The sequence below is a fragment of the Patagioenas fasciata genome, chromosome 16 (genome assembly GCF_037038585.1).
Source record: "Patagioenas fasciata isolate bPatFas1 chromosome 16, bPatFas1.hap1, whole genome shotgun sequence".
NCBI lineage: Eukaryota > Metazoa > Chordata > Aves > Columbiformes > Columbidae > Patagioenas > Patagioenas fasciata.
The window spans coordinates 250,160-271,787 of record NC_092535.1 but is presented as its reverse complement, the minus strand read 5'-3'; the positions used below and the strand labels follow the sequence as shown (position 1 = coordinate 271,787).

General features: G+C 48.2%; 1 protein-coding gene across 11 annotated transcripts in view; it reads right to left on the bottom strand.

The window, feature by feature from the left end:
• The window catches only part of EYA2 (EYA transcriptional coactivator and phosphatase 2), a 90,910-nt gene that overhangs the window by 55,873 nt on the left and 13,409 nt on the right, over positions 1–21,628 (bottom strand). Inside the window, exon 1 of one of the 11 annotated variants that reach the window (XM_071815428.1) lies at positions 20,473–20,608. The exons of 9 other annotated variants lie outside the window; for them this stretch is intronic. The gene's annotated coding sequence lies outside the window, so the exon portion shown is untranslated. Of the gene's footprint in view, positions 1–19,905; positions 19,925–20,472; positions 20,609–21,628 lie in introns of those variants that run through there. One more of the 11 variants, XM_071815429.1, reaches the window with a different exon arrangement.

Here is a 21,628-nt window from a genome sequence, read left to right as displayed (position 1 = left end):
TGCAGATTACTAAGTAGAAATCTGCAGCTTTACGACTCCAGTGCTACTCATCCTGAAACAGAAGACAGTCTGATTCCCCACTTCGTTTCAGGAATGAATTACTAAAGGTAACTGCAAAAAAGTGTGAAAACAGCTTTTTCAATCTCTGATTCAAAGAAAACACACAAAGAAAACCCCAATCCTAAAAAGTTTGCCTTTCCTTCATTCCTAGGAAATACGAAATTGGTTGTAATTTTTTTCCACATGGGCAACATTTTCAAAAGCACTTGCTATGTCTCATCAATTTTCATTAGGAATTAAGATCTGTACTGTTTTAACTCCTTGAGAAGCACGGCAGCTTAGCCAGCTTAGCCAGGACTAACTGGTTGCAAAATTACGCTCCCCATTTTACTCCACTCCTGCACAAAAAAGGAATCATTCAGAAGCACAGAAAACACCTCTCTCGTAGCCACGGAGCAGGTGGTACAATAATGCGGAATCTCCCACGCTGTAGATCTGGCTACTTCCGTGCACACATTTCAAAAGCAGAGGAAAGCAATTTCATTTCCTCCGTTAGGACAATTTCTCCCCATCTATAGTAGATCCTTGGTTACTGCCATTCCAATAACTCAAAAATGCTTCAGCAGGTGAAAAATCACGCTATCTTTTCTTTTATAATTAATCTTAGCTCACCCACAAGAACATCTGGTAAATGTATGCAGGAAAGGCCTGAACAGGCACAACGCCAAACCTGAGCTGGCCCGGCTGCTCGTGCACGGCCAGGATGAGCAGACCCCGTCCGGGTGACCCGCGGGGCCGCGCCCGGGCTGTTCAGTGCCCGGGAGCGCCTGCCGCGACTGACCGCACAATAAAGGCAGCAGCACTTGTCCGGTTTACCATTGCCCAGCCCGTTCCGCACACAAAGTAAGAGGACTCGCAGTCGCATGCCTTGTAGCACAGCACCTGGGGGTGGGAGACACAACTGCATTATTCTCCAGCACATAATATCTTAGGCTAAGGGCTAAACCAAGAGGAACAAGAGAAAAGTTATGTGATAGATAGGCAAGGGACAAAGCACATCAGACTGAAATAAGGAATTAAAAGCGGTGGTAGTGAGGCTGCTCCAGATGAGAGGCCACAGCCAACCCTCCCTGCAACTGCTGATCAGACTGAGCCGAGAGATGAGAAAAAAACGAACAGGCGAGACAAAGGAGGAGCTGGGGGTGTGCTGGCTGAACCTGAGCCCACAGCAAGGAAAATCTTCAGCAGAAGCAGGACGACACTCTCGTTACGGAAGGGCTGGGGAGAACAGCCCAGCTGCGCGGAGGCTACGCAGGGACACGCAGGGACACGCAGGGACACGCAGCCCTCCCCGCGCGGCTCCGCAGCCCCGCGTCGCTCCCCGCCAGCACACGGCGCCACCCAGCCTCCCAATCTCCCTGCTCATCTCCAAAGACACGCGTCTCTCCTTTAGCCCAGGACTGAAATCACCAGCCATAAGGTTATGCTTAAAAAAGCTACCAATCTAACTAATAGATACGTAGTGCTTCAGTTAAAACAAAACTAACAACCCAAACAATGGAACCACAAAACCAACCACCTCAGAACTTGAAATAAGAGCAGCCAAGTAAGAGCTGGATCACAAGTAAGTTCGTTAATTCAGCAGCCAAATGGAAAACTTTTACACAGGAAAACAGCCCTTCCTTTTCTCTATTAATTCTGGGTATGTCTAAAATCATTCACGACTCATAAGAAAAAATTCGGTTTGGGTTTACATTAAGATTTTCAAATTCCTTTATCTTTTAAACGTGTTAATTGTAAACAATTTGACGAAAAATAACTGAGAAAATAACAAAATAGAGTATTTCTGTCACACTTCGAAACCACTATTGCTTAAAACCACCCAAAGTATTCCAAAAGCTTTAAAATCCTTCCCCAGACGGTTTCTTTGTTTTGTTGTAAATGAGAGTCTTTTTGACCAAAATTTGACTTTCACTGAAGTTTTCTGTCTTGCTCCAACCCATTGACCAGACAGTGAAAACCAGCTGAAAAATCCTGTCTCATGAATTTTTTGAGCCAATTTCACCTTTATTTCTGTTTTGAGGAAAGGCTGCCCTTGGGTTTTTGAGTGCTTGTGACCGGCGAAAATAATTCCTTGCCTTGTTTCCCCGGCAGTCCTGAATGTCTGGAATCCTGGAAGCGCTGGCTTGCTTGGCCCGGTCTCATCTCCCGCCATTCCAGACGGCTTTCCAGCTTTTCATTGTTTTAAACACGCTGTTTGCTCCTGGACTCAGACCGGCTCACTTGGAAAAGGAGGCTGCATATCAACAAATACTCTTCCTGCCCTAGCAAGGCTTCACCGCACACACAGAGCGATGCTGAGAGGGAAGGGGGCCGGGCCGGGCTGCCCCCCCTGCACTTCCTGCGCACCTGGGATGCGATCGATCGGGGAGATAGGCCGGGAGCATCGGCAGCTTGGGGCGAGCAGCCCGAGGTAAAGGGGATTTAGCGCGCACAAAAACAAACAAGCCGGCCACCTTCGCTGTTTGTTAGGAAGGCACAGCCTGAAAGGCAGCTTGGAAATGCAAAGTGAGCTGATGATGGGTTTTGCACCACGGGCTGTCAATCGCAGCCGATCAGGAAATACCTTGTAGAATTGCTTTGAGTAATTTTTTTTAATTAATTTCAACACTAGTATTTCACTTACAATAAGTCAAAATGAGAAAGCTACCTTTTTCAGAACGCCTTTTTTTGTCTGTTGAAGCTCTTTGCTAAATGAGGCAACATTTACAAAAGATCTTATTTGCCAAAAAAATTACTCAGCTGTCCTACTGTGGACAATCAAGTACCACACAGAATAGACCAAGCTGGTAAGGAAACACTATGTGCGTACAGCATACAGTTATTTGTAAAACAAAACTGAATGTGCAAACATACAAATACGGGCATACCCACAAACATACATCATCTCTCCCAGTTTGCAATTTCTCCTCGAGATCCCATTACACCTCTTCCCATTCAGACCCCAAGCCCGCCAGCGCTGCTTGGGACTCCAGAAAACTCTGGCATCTCCAGCTGCAGAATCACAGCCCATGACACCGAAACTGTCCCCAAAGACAGGTCCTCTCAAGCCAGGCACTCAAGGGACTGGCTCCTCAGTTATTTGTCACCGCTTAGGCATCTCCTTCCACTCCGAAGAACTATGACTTTTATCCCTTCTCTTCAGAACCACAAGGGCTAAAAACTCAAATATAAATCACAAAAACGTGATTTAAGAAAAACTAGGAGATCTGGAATGAGGACATAACAGCTGATAACTTAGATATTCATGCTGAAATCTGGGTTGTTACAGAATCCTGCAAGAATGTGTTTTGTCTTGTAAACTACTCATTACTTTTCTCTCAAGTCACTTTTTTCATCCAGCTTTGAAATTTACAGGAAAAGGAGCTTTGAGAAACTAAGTAATCTACAATTCTTGAACAGCAGTAACCTCCACAGGTAACCTAAGAAAACGGAACACCTCCCTCCACAAACGCGGCAGAACCTGGAGTCAGCGGGGCTGGGGCTTTGTGGGATGAGAGCGCAGAAAGGACGGGTGCGGGCAGCTCCGCGCTCCCCACGCACCGCACAGCGCCGCGCTCCCCACGCACCGCACAGCGCCCCGCTCCCCACGCACCGCACAGCGCCCCGCTCCCCACGCACCGCACAGCGCCCCGCTCCCCACGCACCGCACAGCGCCCCGCTCCCCACGCACCGCACAGCGCCCCGCGCTCCCCACGCACCGCACAGCGCCCCGCGCTCCCCACGCACCGCACAGCGCCCCGCGCTCCCCACGCACCGCACAGCGCCCCGCGCTCCCCGCGCACACGGCACAGGGCCCCGCGCTCCCCGCGCACACGGCACAGGGCCCCGCGCTCCCCACGCACATGGCACAGCGCTCTCCACACACGGCGCAGGGCGCCGCGCTCCCCGCGCACAGCACAGGGCCCCGCGTTCCCCACGCACACAGCACAGCGCCGCGCTCCCCACGCACACAGCACAGCGCCCCACGCTCCCCACGCACACAGCACAGCGCCCCGCGCTCCCCACGCACACAGCACAGCGCCCCGCGCTCCCCACGCACACAGCACAGCGCCCCACGCTCCCCACGCACACAGCACAGCGCCCCACGCTCCCCACGCACACAGCACAGCGCCCCACGCTCCCCACGCACACAGCACAGCGCCCCACGCTCCCCACGCACACAGCACAGCGCGCCACGCTCCCCACGCACACAGCACAGCGCGCCACGCTCCCCACGCACACAGCACAGCGCGCCACGCTCCCCACGCACACAGCACAGCGCCCCGCGCTCCCCACGCACACAGCACAGCGCCCCGCGCTCCCCACGCACACAGCACAGCGCCCCGCGCTCCCCACGCACACAGCACAGCGCCCCGCGCTCCCCACGCACACAGCACAGCGCTCCCCATGTGCACAGGGCGCTGCGCTCCCCACGCACACAGCACAGGGCCCCGCGCTCCCCACGCACACAGCACAGGGCCCCGCGCTCCCCACGCACACAGCACAGGGCCCCGCGCTCCCCACGCACACAGCACAGGGCCCCGCGCTCCCCACGCACACAGCACAGGGCCCCGCGCTCCCCACGCACACAGCACAGGGCCCCGCGCTCCCCACGCACACAGCACAGGGCCCCGCGCTCCCCACGCACACAGCACAGGGCCCCGCGCTCCCCACGCACACAGCACAGGGCCCCGCGCTCCCCACGCACACAGCACAGGGCCCCGCGCTCCCCACGCACACAGCACAGGGCCCCGCGCTCCCCACGCACACAGCACAGGGCCCCGCGCTCCCCACGCACACAGCACAGCGCCCCGCGCTCCCCACGCACACAGCACAGCGCCCCGCGCTCCCCACGCACACAGCACAGCGCCCCGCGCTCCCCACGCACACAGCACAGCGCCCCGCGCTCCCCACGCACACAGCACAGCGCTCCCCATGTGCACAGGGCCCCGCACTCCCCACGCACAAGAACACCCGCAAGCGGTTACTCTGCTTTGCGCAGGACTTATCCACGTGCAATCGCACAAAAACTACAGATTTAACTGTATTAAAAGCAGCACAATTCTGAGGTGGAATGAGGAAAAGCTTTGGGGTCACAACATACCTTTGCCATGGGATAAAGATATATTTTGTATGGCCTTTCCAGGCATGTGGCTGTTTCACAGAAGGAAGCAAAACAAAATGGAAACCCAAAACAGTCACCACCAGAATAGTAATTTTCTGTCAAATATGTACTAATATATCAGAATATTCTCAATGATGCTGGTCCATAAATGGGAGAAATACGGAATTTATCATACTTGTTTCTGTCCATGAAGCTGCCTCCTCAGAGCAGCCCGTACGCACCGGGGCCTTAGCCGCCGCAGAGCCGGCAGGTGCCCCGCACGCGCACGGTGGTGCTGTGCACAGGTGCGTGTCGCCACAAGTCCAAGTCTGACTCCAACAAGGGGAATTACACGTAGTTGTTGAAGGAGAGAACTGAGAACTGCAGTTCGAGTTCTGCTTCCAAGCTCTGACACTAACAGATTGGGCAAGTTTCTCAGGACTACATTAAGGCCTCTGTAAAACTGAGAAATACAGTATAAACTGCCAATTAAGCTCTTTTTAGGGGCTGGAAAGCGCTCTGAAATCTTTAGGAGAAATCGTGACATCATTGCAGTGTCAATATCCATGGTGATGAATAATGACCATCCTGAACATGAAACAGCCAAGCAGGGAGCGAGGCACAAGAGCTGTCCTTCAGGGCATGTTCTCTCACTCATTTTTGGTCCAAAAGCTCTCCATTCCCAGACTATGAGAATTTCTTCACCCTTTTGATTTACTTCTTCAACCTGTCAGAGTCCCGCAACGGCTCCAACGACCCGGTGAGAAAGGTAAGGCTGCCTCTTTATAACAGGCCTGTGTCAGCACCTCCTTTCTCAGCCTGTAAAGGAGTGGCATTCGGGGAATAATAATTCAAAAAGAGCTATGGGAAAAGAACTATGAAACGTAAGTTAGTAGAAGGACCTTGAACGCTGGGGAAAAGTCCAGCGTGGCAGCACAGGCGAGGCTGGAGCGAGAATGACGCACCCCCGTTAACCCCCCCGGCCCCGCTCGCTCGGGTCAGAGCGGACGGCAGGGGAAGCCCTGCTGCGCACGCAGAGCGCGGACGGCACCCGCGACCGCGACCCGCTCCTCCACCCTTCTGCCGCTGCTGAGGGAAAGGAGACGATCTCATCTATCTGCGGAAATAAACCAAGGAAGGTGATTCTTAAGGATTCAGAAGCAACGAATGCCTCATGTTTTATATGCTTTGTGCACCGTTTCATCTATTTATGAAGTGTCTTGATGAGGGAAAACACAAATGCTGGTCTCGTCTTAAATACAATTGATGCCTTACATACCAGAACAAAATACGACAAAGTTTGTGGTCTATCTAAAACTTAAAGCACTTTCTTAAGAAACTGGAAGTATAATATAATTTAGCAATGTATCTGAAATCTCTGTCCTGCTTTGGCTTGGTCCCATAGTCTGGAATTCAAGCAGCACCCCAAGCATCCCACAGCTCCTCATACTGAAAAAACAAAAGACCTTTGTGGCAGCCCGTCGCTGCGGCTGAGCGAGAACAAAAGCTGCAGCTCCCGCACCCCCAAAGCTGCCTTCCCTCACTGCTTCTCTGCCCCGACAGACGTTGGGGTCCGCACGCTCAGCACAGGGGGAAAGGGGCAATTTCTTCCTTTTCATTTGGACTTTCCTTGCTGTGGTCGTAAAGCATCGCGACACCAGGACTTGTGGCTCCCAAGCAGCTGCTGACTGAGCACGTCTGCGGCAACAGCGGGACGCGAGCTCTGCACCTGGCCCAGGGCAGCGCGCCCGCCGGGCGACGGAGCAGCCCCGAGCCCAGCGCTGCGCCGGCGGGAAGGACCCTCCTGTCCCGCTGCTGCCAACTGGGACAGCACATTTAGTACCACAGTCCAGAGGCCCATGTGCTCCCACTTTTGAAAGCCACCCTTCAACCCTCCTGCCCCGCTCTCCTTACCAATAAAACAGGAACGACAGTGATAAGCCTATGGGACTTCTGAATAAAACTGCTCTACTAGTGCTAAGGGTTATGGAAATACCATATTCACAAAGTTTAGATCATTCTGTGATCAACAGTGAATTTCTGGCTGGATCATCTTCAAACATGTTGAGTCAAAATAGCAAAGTCTAATAATGGAAGAAGAGCTACTTCCCTCCTTTTGATCCTGCTTAACACAACCTCGTTCATAAATGCTGCAGGCGAAACTCGCCCAGCGCCTGAGCAATCGCTGTGTAAGTACTGCGAACGCAGGTGCTTCTTCAGCGCACCGGACCCCGCCGCTGCTTTCCAAGCGCACGGCCTCAACACACAGCTGGTTCGCTCCTGGGCTGTGAAATCCAACTGTGCTTTCCCTGTTTTGATTTGAAGCAAATCAGGTTACCAATCTGGATTTAGTAAATATTGTGGTTAAATAAATCAAATTTATAAACTTTTAACATTCACTCAGTCACAATCGTTTCTCTTTCTTTGAAAAGAGCAGAGGGTGGTCTTGGAAGAGAGGCTATCACTCAGCTAAGCTTCAAGTTATCCATCCTCCTCTTGTTCACTGATTTAATCAAAGCCATCTTTTTCCTCCTCTTTTGACTCTTAAGAAAATGAAAATCAAATGTCATTATTAATAATGAGGATTGATCTCCAATAATTTATCTGAAGACGGAAATGTTTCCTAGAGATTACAGCCAGGAAGTCAAAGGCTTTCATTCCCAGCTCTGACACCAGCTCACTGGCCGTACGCAGCACATCTCCTTCGCCCATTCCCTGTTACAGGGCTGTTAAACATTTATTTCACTTCAGAGCAAGCAGGTCTGCACACCACAAACCCCTGGTTACTGGAACCCAGGTACCCCATGTGCAATCGCTAGGTTTTCACCTGCCTGTACAATTGAACAAAGGCTTCTGCTGTCATTGCTGTCAATGTAAGATGCACAGCAGATGTGCATTTTTACAGCACTGAGCTCCTCCTAGGCTTTTAAAAACACAAGAAAAAGCTACTGCTTAGGTTAAGGTCTTCAGGAATCTGTGTGAAACACGTAGGAGACACTGCTGGTAAATACTATTTCTTTAGTGGAAGCTGGTTGCTTCATCAGTAGGAATAAAAAACGGTGAGGTTCTTTGTTCCTGCGTTTCTAACGGAAAGGTTCAAAAGGAGGTTCTGAACCAGGAGACGGGCTGATGGCCGCAGGGTACGGGTGAAAGTTATGGGGGGCAGACTTCTCATTTTAAAGAGCTACAGCACAACTGTGGTGAGCAAAGTAACACAACCTAATCAACCTAATTGCCGCGTATCTTAGGGATGCTTGGAGGAAAAAAAGACAACTAATCAAAAGCAATGCTTAAGCAATAACTGCACTTTGATTTGTCACTCGTGCCAATTAATAGCGTGGAAACAGCCAAGGGGAGAAGGAGTTTACTCAGAGCAAATGCTGACATGGTGTTTTCCTTGATATTTGTTCCATTAATCATTTGTCTCTGTGGATATTTGAAAGTCAGGCTAAAATAACCTAGAAATAACAAACAGGACAGCTTGGTTCGCTTTGGGGTTCAGGTGGGCTGGGGGGTGATTTCCCAAGAGTTCTGCTGCAACAATAGGCTGGAGCTTTCTTCCTTTAAGCGCGGGGGAAAGCCAACCTGTCAGCATCAGGTTTATTTTCAAGACAGAAGGGATATTTTGGGGATGACCAGAGGATATTACCAAACAAGGAGGAGTTGCGGAGCACCCTTGCAGAGATGCTGCCCCAAACACCGCAGGGCAGCACGGAGGTGCAAATACCAACAGCAAAATGCACCAACCCGGTGCCACTCACACAATGGCCTTGTTTTCCTTTGCAAAGCGTGATCTGATAAACACTTTCTGAGCGTGCCATGTTACGATATTAAACAGGCCTCGAATCACTCACCAAAGTACAGAGGAACACTGACATTTGAACTGCGGGAGTTTTGTTTTTCCCCCCTGTGACTTCTGCATTTGAATAACTGGAATTTTTAAAATCCCTTTTCCTCCTTTCACCATGATGTAATGCAACTGTTGCACAAGACTAACAATGCAGAGTTACTGCTGCTGGAGCCGAGTTTGGCACCAAGAGAGATCAGGGCTGGCACCAAACACCATAATCTCTAAAATAAACCTGGCAGACGTAGTGAAAAGGTTTGCCATTGCCGCCATAAACAGCTTACAGAGCAGTACAGGGAAAAGCGCTGAAAGGAACTGTGGTATTCTTACTGGAACAAAGACATCGATCAGCCAACCACTTCATCTAGCACCTACTTATATGTGAAAACAAAGGGTTTTACAACGGTACGTCAAAATCAAGGGCGGTAGCAGGGACCAAAGCGCACCGTCACAGGCCTGTCACACGTCCACCGCACCAAACACCCCATAGATACCAGCAGCTGGCTACCTATGAGCCAGGAGAACCTCTGTGAGTCACTGCAACTGGCACTGGATTATCCAAAGAAAAATAACTCGATCCATACCAGAACACCCCTGTCTCAACAGTACCGTCTCTCCTTACAGGACTTCTCAGATACGCCTTCCTGAGAGGGAATTTGCTGCTACCCCACGGTGCTGGAGCAGCGCTCTGGAAAGAGCACGGTTTCTGTTTAAATGTAGATGGGAAACAGAAGAGAAACGCAAGTTTTCCTCACTGTATCACTCAGCTGGAGCTGAAAAAGCGTGGGCTGATTTTCTCTGCTCTATATAAGGGTCTGATGATTTGTGAGGTGGACATCTGCCGGCAACTGGACATACGCCACCAGCTTATTCCACACAGACAACTAGACAGCCATCTAATAGTAGCATTTTTCAATTGCTGGTAATTATTATTGGGTTTTGGTTTTGGTTTTTACTCATTGCCGAGCAGAAAAGCTCCATATTCCATCCCAAATTTCTCCTTAAGCACCAATTCTCAAACAAGGGACCACCTTCACCGGCCAGAAGGTTGTGTGGTGCCGTAACAGCTTTTTGCCAATCTGGTTAGCACCAAAATGTGCAAGAAAACTTAAAGCTGATTTCAAGTGATTTATCTGATGCTCAGTAGTAACCATGCACTTTCACAAACAGGACCGACAGGCACTCCAGGTATCTCCAACATGGTGTTTGTGTGCAGAGACATATGAAAGTTACAGCCGCCTGCTGCAACTTACTGAGGCATAGAGGAAAATCAAGAACCAAATCCTGGTGTTTTACTGGAAGATGTTTACAGCTTCAGCGACAAAACCGGAGTCTCACAGCCCGCTCTATCTGACTGAAGAGCGGCTGCCTCTGTCCCGTCAGGCACCACGTGCCCCTGGGATCACCAGCGCAGCTCCCACGCAGCCGCCCCGCAGCGCAGCTCCCACGCAGCCGCCCCGCAGCGCAGCTCCCACGCAGCCGCCCCGCAGCGCAGCTCCCACGCAGCCGCCCCGCAGCGCAGCTCCCCGCGCCGAGGGGGCCGCCAGGAGCCCCCGACCAGAGCGCCGGGCTGCGCGAACACGGGGGCGCAGCAGAGCTGACGGCTCCGTCTCCAGGGCTGCAGGGCAGCTCAGGACAATGGACAATGTCATCTGCACAGAGTTCACCCAAATAACCTGAGAGTTCTGTCATCTGCACAGATTGGGAAATCCAGCTTCCAGTAAAAGCCAACTTTAGCTTCCTGGATGTCTGAGAACAAGCTTACACGCGCCATTAAGAAGGTGACCGCCTTACACTTAAAACTCAGATTCGATCTGCAGTATCCCTAGCTTAAAGGCAAACATCTCTCACACACACGGGACTTCAAAGGCCCTTGCTCTCCCACAGCCCCGAAGAGCAGCCCGACAGCCGGGTTCAACAGCTGATGTGTTTCCTGGTGTTGGGTTAACGCCAGCTCATTGCCCTCAGCAGAGCTGATCTCTGACACTTTTACGGAATAACTTCTACAACAGACAAAGGAATCAAAATCATTTCCTTCCTCCCTCCAGCTACTACAGGATGGCACAGGTAGGACCGGTTCACTCACAAGCAGCATGCGAGGACATTCTTGCCGACCCGCCTGTTTGCAGCAATAAGCTAAGAAACACCAACACACCACAACCCAAACCCCCAAACCCAACTGTGCAGAATGCCTGAATGCAAGACTTGGCCTCCAAAGGAAATACAGCAGCTCACCTTCTCTCCCTCTTCCCAAAAAAGCGATCCTGGTAACTCCAGTGAGGAACTAGGAAAAAGGAGGGTAGGCCTAATTTCAGGGTTTTTTTTACTAGCCCATGTACAGGAGAAAACAAGAGTTGGAGTAAAGGCGTCTGAGCTCAGACAAATTACAGTTTTACAGCAGTACTGTATGAATTGCCCTGAACTGCTAAGTGGGGAGCCATCTTCAATACTGACACCAACACAGCTGCAACGACGAAAAAAATGACTTTTTTTCTCAAGTAGGATTGTCATTAATGGCAAATTTGGTGCCACAGTCCAGTGGCCAGGGCTCTCATTCGGGAGACTTGGATTCAGTTCTCTGTCAGCCACAGGTTTCCCGTCACCAGAGTATTTTACAAGGCCAACTCATATTTAATCCGCTTGCCTCTATTTCCCTGCTCTGTAAAGTAGCGATTACCGCATTTTTCCACGCCTGAGCACACGGAGCTCAAACCCATGAAGATACTGTGCTGCGCTCGGGTGTGAGGGAGAAAACAATCGAATGCAAAAAGCAACCTCACACCTACTAAAAATGTGATGAAACATGCGTATTTTTTACTTTTTCTTATTAATTCACAACCTTTCTCTTCTCTTCTGCCAATGCAGAGAGCAGACACTGCCTGCAGTTGTCACTACGGAAGCATAAATCTCACGTTCCTGTTTTCTCCCAGACCACATAATATCTCTACTCTTTCTACAGTCAACTTTTGCATGGCTAATTTCTCCCTTCACTTGGCATCTGGCTATGTAGCTCTTCTAGCCCAGCCACGCCACCCCAGTTGGCCTGTTCCTGCCCTCGAGCAATAGGTGCCAGGCATGTTGTGCATCCTCTGTTAGCACGTCCTGCCCGGTTCACATCAGGCGTGACCAACCTGCTAAGCCCTGGACAGCTGCTGGTTTTACAGGCTGTCAGCACAAAGAGCGCCTGTGTGCCTGCTGGTGGGATTTTGATCCTGGAGGAGCCCAGCAAGTGGATTTACCCAGTTCAGCTGGAAATTCAAGCATGCAATTGAAACGCCACAATTAAGAGAACCAGCTTTGCTTAGTTTAGCTTTTCTTCACAAACTGGCATTGATGCTCATCTAACATCTTAAAATCACATATCTTTCACTGCTAACGTAGCTCCTAAAAGTTAACAGGGTGCATTTTCAGCAATAGATATCATAGAGTAAACGGGTGCAACAAAGATCCCAGCCGGTACCACAACTTCTCCCTCTAAAACTGGTCCAGGAACTACTGCCTGCGTGTGTATGTGCACGTGCCAGTAGGACAGAAGCTAAGAGAGACAAAAATCAGTGAGAAAATAACACGAAAACAGATGGACGCGTGACATAAAGGTAAAAAAGGCTCCTGGGACATGGGTGCAAGGAACATCCTTCAAAACGCTATGGAGTACTAGTGAAAAACAACCCCTGCTCCCTTCTGTGCCCTGGCTTAGAAACAAACCAACCCAACCAAACAGCGGCAGCACAACCCACACCACAAAACTTTCAGTGCAGTTTATAAACAAACGAAACAAGTTCCTGCCAGAACCACACCCCATCTATTTCCCTCTGCCACGGGAACTCGAGCTTCTGCCTTGTTGGGGAAAAGGTTCATGTCCAACCGAAAAAGGGAACTTTTTTCTTGGCCTGTATTAATACCACTTTGCCAGTAAATCGGTGGGACAAATACTTCAAAAAGCACGTACACGCACCTTAAGGTTTAAAAGCACCTTAAGTTTTAAAAGCAACAGCCCGAAACAGAGCTGTAAGAGTTGAGGTTTTTCTCAAAGCTGAGCACACATTTTTCCATACAAACTGCCGATCATGGATATTTTGAAGACTAGTTTGTTAGGCACAATACAGCACATCTCCAACCCAGCTCTGTAAAGTGTGTCCAGTGCTGTACAAAGCATTAAAAAGCATTTAAATGTGGAACTCGCTGGCATCCACTGGCACAGCAGAAGAACCAAGAACACCAGTCTCACAGCTGCCTTGAAACACAGCAGATTTATCCCGTGGCTTTAGTCATTAACTGTAGTTATCTGACCTACACCAGAACACAAAATGAGCTGGACTAATGTAATGTACAGCAACACCTGAAATACACTCTCCTGACTCCAGGGTGCTGAAGTTAGTTGTATTTCTTCTCATTGGAAGCATTCAGTTTTGGTTAAAATGAAACTGTAGGCAAAGAAAAAAGCCAAATGAAGGCTACATACAAGTCAGTTCATCAAATATCTAGATACAGAACGGTTCTGTTGGTCTTCTGCATTGCTATGGCACTGGATCTGCAGGCAACACCCAGCAACTGAAAATCGTTGTGATCTAATAGTCCAACACTGTTTTTTCTTTCGTGGTAAATGTTTATGTGTATTTTCTAAAGGGAAGAGGAGATAACATCAGAGAAGCAGTGATATAAATATTATCCTTAGCTGTACGGAAACTTAAATGTAAGTACCCATTCAAGAGTGCAATGTATTGGAAACACTACTAATTGGGTTTAGAATTCAAAACTGATGCTCGATGAATTCAAAGGAAAAACAGAGTTACATGAACACCGCCTCAATCTATGAATAACTGAGTGCATAAATTAAATTCTAGAAAGGCTGGCAAAATCACCCTCAGCCACACCACAACCCTGAGTTCATGCCAAGGAGAGCTCTGTTGTTTTCGACAGAAGTGCTCAGGTGGGCTTTCAGGCTCAGTTCTCACTGCACAAGAGGGTTTTTCCTGTGGTCCACGAAAACACTGCACCTCCCGCCACCCCCGCTGCCCCTTACACCAGAGCAGCCCGACGGGCGCTGGCGCTCCCGCGCTGGGGGACGCCGGAGGTGTCACAGACTCGGAAGGCAGCAACCAAACTTTTGTGGACGCTTCCTGTGAGGATGGAACCAGAAATCGCTCTTTCCTCATATCCTGCCAATAGCATAAATCAAGCGGCTAAGCAGCTTTTCACTGTCATTTTGCTTGAATATTTTTAAAGACTGCTATCTAGGACAACACTGAGCTAACAGGAAAGCTGAGCCTGGCTTCCCCTCTCCACCTCCCGCCCTCCAGGCCCCTCTCTGCAGTTTATTTGGCAGAAAGGCATTGCACAGCATCTCATCCAACGCTGCTACGGGAGCGTTCCTGAACATGATTAATCTGTTAATGATACGAATCTCCAAACAGCATGTCAGTACTGCTGATGATTTATTAAACGTCAGAGATCACTCTCTCACGAGCAATAAGCTCTTTCCAGTTGGCAGGTTTATATGAAACCTCCTGCAATTGCTGAGACCATTCTCATCTCTGCATTGCTCCCAGACAGTGCAAGAAAGCTGCAGGAAGGATTTCTTTAACGAATTGCAGGTTATGTACACACACAAATAATACAGAGGGGCAGATTATGAATTCTTGCATACTTTCATATGCAAAAAGCCAAAAGTTTGCTTTGGAACAGAGACAAGCCTCACTGGGCAAACGCTTTGCTTGGTTTGCTCTCCTCCCAGGACGCAAGTGCGCACCAGCAATTGTAAAACTAGGGAACATGTTTCCTTTTCTCAGCTGCTCACAGTACTGCCCTCGGCACCCCAGTAGCCCGAGATACATGAGCAGAGATTCCTCAAATAGTCTCAGAAACGTCAGTAGTTTTTCACATTTCTTGGGCCGTACAATGCACCCGAAGCCCATAGCATAACCCCAAATTGCCCTAGTCCCAGCATCCTTGGCCAGAAAAGTGATACCAAACTGCCCTCAGTTATGATTTGATGACCTTGATCGATGGCATACAGGATATGTGTTTCTTCTTCCAGCAACATCTGCAGTCAGCTTGTGCTTTCCTTGTGTTTATTTGAATATATGCAGACTACCAGTTATTTTTACCTATGTGGAATAATCATAGATAGCTGAAAATATTTAAGATGTGAGATCTTCACTCTGACCAGCCAAGAAACCTCTGGCTGCTTTTGGTGTTCTGACAAGCAAGGCCTTTTAACAAAAATATTTCAAAATTGGAATAGCAGGGATTTGTAAGACAGTTTTGGAACATTCCCTGAATCATATGGACTGGCATGAGCTACTCATTCCTAAAAAACCGGGCTACTGCAAGATACCTTTACTGAACGCCATTTGAGTTTGTTTTTCACTTGCTGCCCTCCCAAGAACCGTGCTGTGTTTCCGAGGGGTGCGGGTACCCCTCTCCCTGCTGCGTTCACTTGTCTGCAATACGGGTGTGCTGAGACATCGTTGGAGCTCTATCCGGTTTCTCTGTCTATAAAAGAAGCCACTAATTTGTAAGCATTAATAAGCACGCCATCCAACAGTGTTCGCATGCCCAAGGTTGACTGGAGGGACTTCCCAGCAGCGGTGCCTCCAAAGTCCGACGTTTGAACCACCCTGTGTGCCTCAAACACGGGATCACGCTGGGCCTGCCATCCGTGCTTTCCTGGCACAGAAATAAGTCAACCTGCTCAGGCTTCTACGTGTAAACACGTGATTTTTATATTGTTAAAAAACCTTCTCAGTCTTATCACTGTTCCTCTATCCATTCCTCATGCACATTAACTTCACTGAAATATTTCAAAGAATCCCATCTGATGCCATGTATTTCTCTGCACTGTTACAAGTGCAGCATCTTCTCTGAGGCTCTCCAGATTACGACCCTGCACTGAGACCATCCCACGTCACCTCCAAGTTACTGTTCCAAGCCAGTGAGAAATATAAAACCTGAATACAAAGAGAAGTAACAGGCAGGAGGACACAAGATTTGGAAACTCAGTAAGATATCCAGCCCTTCCATTCACATCATAACTAAAAATCTAGAATAACTAAACAATCTAGAATTGAACTGTATATATACATATGCATATATATATACACCAATTACTGTCATGGCTTTCTTTTTACTTTAGCACAACTGATTAATGTGTATGTATTTAAGACTACGGCACTATCAGTTACAAAACGAGAGTTGTACCTTTGACAGAATAGTAGTTTTGAACCCGCTTTGTCAATCAGTGTAATTCTGGTTGCGTTTAACAGGCAGGAGAAAGAGAGAACTTTACATATACTTGTTAAATGCACTTCTGTGCTCAGACAAACCTCAGAGATGTGGTTGTTTCAACCCTACAGTTCTGTCCACAAGCTGGTAAAGCCATTATTTGCCACAGAAACCTCACAGGAGCAGTTAAAACAAACAAACCAACCAAACCCAAAACCAAACAAAACCCCACACAACCTAAAACCAAACCAACCTGTCTTCATCTGCATGCACACCATCTCGCTGGAAAACATGCATGCAACCAAGCTACAATCAGTTCTGAACTCCAACAGCAATCTATGACGCAGAGATCCCCTGCAAGTTAGGCCGTGCATCAGGCTTTTAAAACTACTACAGATTTCTTTTAACTCCAAAGGAGCCCCATCTTGGTGTTCTGCTCCCAGCGCGAGATGAACTGCAGCTCCAGCCGCAGACGTTCGGGCTGGGATCAGCGCTGCTGCGCCCGGGCAGCGGGCGCGTTTGAGCAAGGGTGAGGGGTCAGAAAAGGGCAAAGTCCAAAGTAATTTTAGGAGGTTCAACAAAGTAGGGAAGGCTAATGGGAAACCATTTTAATTTATTACAGTCATCCCTAGTGAATAAAAGGACAACGTTTTCCTTCAGCAGCTTGATTACAAAGCAGTAAATCCCTCTGTGTATATAAAAGACCTACGAACAGTATAGATCAAATGTCCAAAGAAAGTTTGCACTATATCTTAGATGTAGGAGTTAGGGACAGTTTTAGATATTCAATCATTCTCATTTTTAAATATTTCCAACATACATTCTCTATATAGGAACAGACACACACACGCAATTCTGCCATCTCCATCTACAAAGCCACAACGTAACGATGCTTTTGCAGCACATATTTTTGGACCTTTGCTTTAAAAAAGAAGCCAAAAAACACAACAAGAAACAAAGGAACATGCTCTTGACCACAGAAACACGTCACCTTTCTCACTCTCCCCACACCACCTGCTGCCCCAAGTCCTCGCAGCCCCGGCAGAGCGCAGGCGGCAGTGAACAAGCAAAGCCCAGCTCGGGACGGCTGCACCTCAGCACCAGAAACACCCTGCGGCAGCAATTACGCCAGAACAGGATTCTCTCCAATTGCTAACAGGGATTTTGGTCAGTGTATCTGTTTCTTTTTTCCCTGACCAATTGCCAGTTCTGATAGACTCAATACAACAAATAACACTATTTAATTGCACCGGGCTAAGACAGGATTGAAACCCATCTGACACAGTGCGAGTCGCAGCTACTGAGCCCCAGGTTCTTCTTTTTTTTTTTTTCCAGTCAGAAACAGGATTTCTAGGCTCAGAAATAATAGAATGCTCAGCCATTAGGAATTATTGAGCTTTATACTGAGCTGTATAATTCAGAGGCAAACCCCAACATTCGGTTTACTTCATAAAAATATAATGACCTGGGCATAGCAATTTGCATCCTGTTCCATGCTGGTTTTCCACACGTTTTTCTCTGGTCATGAGAAAGAAGCACTGTGAGGCAAGAAGCACTTCGGTTACACCTCCGTGCAGAGTGGGGCTGGGACCAAGTACTGTCTGGACCATAAACCACCTTCTCCTAAAGTAATTTCAGTAATGCTTACTAAATAGTTTTGTCAAGACAAATTTTCAGAAACCTTCCTGTTTCGGGTTGGCCTTTTGACCAGGAGCATCAACCAGCTCTGCAACTCTGCAAACCCTTGGGGTATGAACCCTAACAGCCCCCAGGGGGTGCTTACAAGAGACATTACCCATGTCAGCAGCGCTTGCTGCTGGCCAAGGGACGTTTACAGAGGTCTGGAGACACTATCATGTTACCAATAGCTCAGCTACAGGACAGTAACGCTCCTTGTGACCATCATTCACCTTTTCCTAGGTAATGGACAAAGGTTTCTGCTGCTGGCACTTCTACTGCATCCCCGCTCCATCAGCCACTCATTTCGACACTTCTCAGCTTCACTGTCTTGCGCTAATAGTGCCACATCCTCAGCCAGGTTTTGGAAAGATCAGTGCTGTCTTCAAGGAACTCTTCTATAGAGCAGCAAAGCTGTATGCCACAGGCGCAGCGTAATTTCAGATGTTGCATTTTTAACTTTTAATCCCTTTACTGTTAATAAAAAACTTTACAGCAGTTAGGTTGCTATCGACTCTTGGCCAAAGCAGGCTCTCGTGTTTGTGTTCTGTCTGCCCACAACACTTCCTGTCATTTCTACCAGCTAAAATGTCCTTTTCTGTGGTTGTGCAGAGTGTCTCTCCCTGCTGTGCCCTGCACAACAACAGTTGGGTTTCATCCCACGTACAGCTCTTTCAAGCTCATGGGGAGCAAGGGGAAGGAGCGAGAACAACGGGGAGTGGGACCCAAAGCTAAATAAATCAATGTTTCTTTGATCCTTTGGGATCAGGATGCTGTAAAACACACAGTTATTAGAACTGTGAATTTATTGGTGAAGGACTTGGTTACTGGCACTGTATTTCAACATGAACTTACATTATGATACTAAGTACAAAGCACTCATTCTGTTTGTGGCTGTAAGAATTAATCTCTTCCATGTGCAGCAAGGCTGTGTGATAATTTAACCGAGATCCCTGTTGGCAGTCTGGGAGGGCTCATCAGCTGCGGGGCTCTCAACAACACCCAGCAGCAGCTCCGGAGCAGCCGGTGCGACCCGCGTCCCTCCCAGCGCCACCACGCGCGGCCAGAGCGGTCGGCACAGCTCGGGGCTTCCACCCAACCGGGCTGTCAAAAACCTGAAACTAAAAGGTGAGTCTCTCCCAAAACACTTCAAATGCTTAACTTTGGACAGAATTCAACAACTAATGGACTTTGAATGAAATTGTACGTTTCTAATACCTTGCATTTGCCTCAGTACTAAAAAAAGCTCTGATCCTGATTATTAAAAATGAAAAAGTAATTTGAAATGTTTATGTGGATGGCAGCTTTATACGCAGATAGAAATGCTCCAACTGCCTTTTCTATCCAGCTGGAACAAAGTTTTCATTTTTCTTCTTTCATGAAATTTCATTTATTATGAACACTATGCCTTAGTAAGGCAGCTGTTGGCAGCCAGCTGTGAAATTAAAGTTGAGCTGGTTAGTACTAAGAGCCAAGATATAATACGCTTTTGTCAGGGAGAAGGTTTTTTGTCTGAATGTAACATCCACTCAGTAGTTAAAACAGCTAGTCAGTCAGTCATACCAACCCCACTTCAAGGGAGAGCTAATGCTACTTTAAAATACAATTTCCAAATTGTAAAGATCGCAAGCAAAAAGTTTGGATTTCTATAGCTCAGTTCAGTGAGGTCTTTACAGAGCCAATGACGTCAGAAACCCGGAAATGAAGGATTCTTGACTCTCATCGCTGTCCTGCTAACACGGTGTTAGGTTTTGGGCAAGTCACTTCTGGCAGCATAGCAAAACAGGAATGCAATCAGGGTCAGCGTGTTAGTGCTGTCCAGCGGGGCTGCCACACGCAGCCTGCGACCGCAGGAAGGCATCCTGTCCCTCTAACTGGGGCGAGCGCTCTCTTCACTCAATACACAACCATTTCTTTCTTTCTTTCCTACAAGAAAATAGCAGTACGCTTCTCACCCTCCTCTGAACCTCCTCTGGAATGTGCTGACGATGCACATTTCAATAATACCTACCCAGAAGTGCCCTCGGGACCCAGGTGAAGGAGCAGGACAGCGCTCGGCCCGTGCTGCTGGAAGTCCAAGCCAGGTAAAGGACAGAATTTTATATATGAGATGCATTAATAAAAAGACAGAACATGAAAAAATGCCTGAACTAAAGCATCAGTCTGATTAATCCTCAACAATTAAGTTGATTATACCTTGCAAATTGACTTCCTTCCCATAATGTTGCCTGGAAGTTAAATAGGAAGACTGTAACGCCATCTATCTCAGGAATCCGATTAGCTTACAACGGCAGCAAAACTTCAAAGACCTTACTTCCGAGCCAAGACGCGACCCTGTCCTGTCCCCAGCGCGGCCACGAGCTCCCGCACGCTCCCCCAACCACACAAGTCTGGCTACAGCCAGACCAGCAAACTGACTTCTCTGGTTGTCTTCTCAGCTGCATCAGTGAGTTGGTTCAATGTGTAGCATGTCTGATAGCAACAACACAGGGGAGGAGACAGGAACACGCAGCCACGCTAAGGAGGCCACTTCTGATGTCAACACAGCTCTCAGCTTAATCCACTCTTGAAACCATACCTGAAATCTACCACCGGGACTGTTGTAGGGAGGGTCCCTCTGCTCACAGGGTGACTGCAGTTCTAGTGCCACGTAAGACAGTCTGCCCAAATTTACTGCACTTCTTAGGTGACAGCTACGTGTTCTTCCCTGTAAACACGGGATTACAATTAAATACTCCAATACATGTTGAAGTTGGCATTGCTTTTACTATATTAATGTTCACTGACAAACAGATTAATTTAACAAGGGTTTGATGACTATGTCCCCCTCACCTAACCCATAAACTACGCTCAAGTGCAGACTTTGCGCCAGCAGTTCTTACTTGACATCCACTTTAGGTATTCGCAGCACTGTCCTGTTTGCAAGGCAATCAAACTACTTTGGGGTTTACTTCTTGTCATGCATACACCCTGGCAGCCAGCTACTGCAGTGAAACAAAGAACCCAAAAGCTCTACAAGGTATCTAGAAAATTAAATAGTATTTAGTAATTGGTGAGAGATTGCTCACTGGTGTTTCGTATCAGTGAATACAGTGGCTGGCTACAAGGCTCTTGTAAGCGTTTTTACGCAGAAAGAAGCCTGGCAGGTTCTTTCTTCCATGCGATTCTTTTTCTGAAGAGCTTTTTTAAGGGATAAGAATAGGGTTTTACTCTTCTGAGATTACACGCATTGTTAAAGACAAGTGGACCCTATCTCTTTTGTATTTTAAAAAAATCTGACTTGTCAGCATCTAGAGAGTCAAAATCCTCCGATGAAAAGTGCACTTGGTATGCCCATGAAGGACGGGAGCTGGCGGCCACCACTCCGCGAGCGCTGCCCCAACACAGACTCACGGCAGCATAGAGAGAAAACGCTGGCAAGGAACTGGAATGATAATAAAAAGACCATATGAATCATGCATACAACTAATTAAACATGAACATTGACTTTACAGTCACTTACCTTCACCGTTTGTAAGTTAACATTCAGCAGAACAAATCTGAGTGGTGTATCTTGGACATTTACAATCTGGGAGAAACGCTACTTTAAACTCACGTCGGGATAACACGGCTTCCTTTCCAAGGACTGATTATTCCAGGCCTTCCTAACTCAAGTGAAAAAAGCTGAAGACTGAACACAAGCCTTGGCTGACAGCATTTAAATGAGCCTGGAAATCTTCAAACTTAAGCACAGA